We start from the raw sequence: 1841 nt of genomic DNA, 5'->3' as shown, positions 1-1841 counted from the left end.
TGGGGCCTGATGTGATGTGCTGCCATATCAAGGCCTTCCCCACTCTCCTCCCAGGCCCGGCTAATGCCTCAGACCCCAACACTCACCTACAGAGAGCCCGATGAGGGTGAAGCAGGAGAGGAGCCAGAGGAAGGCCATGGTGAGCGGTCAGGGAAGTGTGTGCTGCCTGCCAGGGGGCTCCCTTTACAATGACTGGAAACCTGAGGTCCTGCCCAGCCCCCGGGGTCTTCCCTGACCTGAGGCCTCCCTCCCATTGGTTAAACCGGTCCTGGGCAGCTCATTCCCAGGCACCCCACCACCAGGGAAAAGGGCAACTGCCTGGCTCACTGTCAGCCAGCAGCCTCAGCAACCCCTGGGGGAAGCTCCCAGCTGTGGGCCTTGGAGGCCCTGGTGCCCTCATGAGGCGGTGGGTGCTCAGCAAAGACTCATCTAAGGGACCCTCACCTAGGGCACCCAGAGTCAGCACCCAGGACTTAACAGAACCCAGCACCTCAGGCTGCTTCTCTACCTGCTCAGGGAAACTCCCTGAGGCCAGAGACTCACAGCAGGCCCAGCCCCTCAGGAATGTGCCTCTGAACCAGCCCAGAGATGCAGCTCTGGAGCTCAGGAGGGCAAGTCAGGGTCTCACTGGCTCAACCCAACTCCCCTTTCCTCATAATTCACAATGAAAGTGACTTGTCCTTAGATGAGTTTTATTTTCTTTTCATGTGTAACTTTGGTCCCCACATAAATGGCCCATTGAGCGCACAGGACAGTACTGATTCAGGAACAAGGAGACGGACAGGGAAGTCAGCTTTGGGATTGCGTGTCCCAGGGAGGCCCCTGCTGAAAGAGGGTCAGCAGGACCTCAGTGCCCAGGACACAGGGCAGCCGGGGCACCCGGCATTCTCTTTGATTGACCAGTGAGTAACTTTTTCAAAGATTAATAGACTATTTTGAATATTTTTAGTTTTTGACCATTTCCTACAAAAATATTCCTTGTTTGCTGCTAACTGTCCTGGTGTCATTACTAAAATTAAAATGAAGCCTTCCATCCTTGCCCAACAGGCAAGTTGTGTATGACACCAAAAGTACAAGCAGCAAAAGGAAAAGAACATGCACACATCATCAGAGAAAGTTTCTGAGCATCCACAGAGACTGAATGGGAGCATCATACAGAAAACAGAATGTCAAGGCAGAATTTATGCTCCGTGAAGCATATTGATTGCAAGGATAATGGGTTGTGATTATAGTTCATGTAACACATGAACTCTTTTGATGTATATATTCGTAAGTTGAAAACACAAAATAAAAAAAAATTACATCTCTTGAAGAATGAAAGGAACAAGTTAATTATCTTAAAAATCATAAGGCGAGTGTGTGGGCAGAGTGAGATCCACCTGCATGCTGTCCGCACTGTACGGGTCCCCGAGTGACAGGTGGGACACACCTCGTGAAAAGCTCCTAGTAAAAATCACAGGCAGTAAGTGAGGCACCCCAATTACAAGTCCAGCCAGAATGAGGGTCCAGACCCGGTCATCAGAGTGTGATGCCCACAGAGACCAGCCCTGTGCCATGCACAGGAGCCCGACCCCGCAGCCCAGTGTGGACTGAGCAGGAACCTCCTCAGGTCTCTACCAGCAGACACCTGAGGCAATGAAAACAGTGGACCCGGGGGACCTGAAAGGACAGTGGTGCCAGGCTTATGCCCTGGTAGGAATGAATCCTCATTACTCAACTCATATGTGTGCAGGACACGGGTGGAAGCAGAGAAGGGCGGGGACTGAGGGGAATGTCAGGAATGGGGGTACCAGGGCTCAAAGCAGATAGAGGCGCATCAAGCATGTGGGGAGGTCAAGCCA

The sequence above is a fragment of the Condylura cristata genome, unplaced genomic scaffold, assembly GCF_000260355.1.
Source record: "Condylura cristata isolate star-nosed mole 26May11 unplaced genomic scaffold, ConCri1.0 scaffold00028, whole genome shotgun sequence".
Taxonomy (NCBI): Eukaryota; Metazoa; Chordata; class Mammalia; order Eulipotyphla; family Talpidae; genus Condylura; species Condylura cristata.
Note: the sequence above shows the minus strand (reverse complement) of the source record.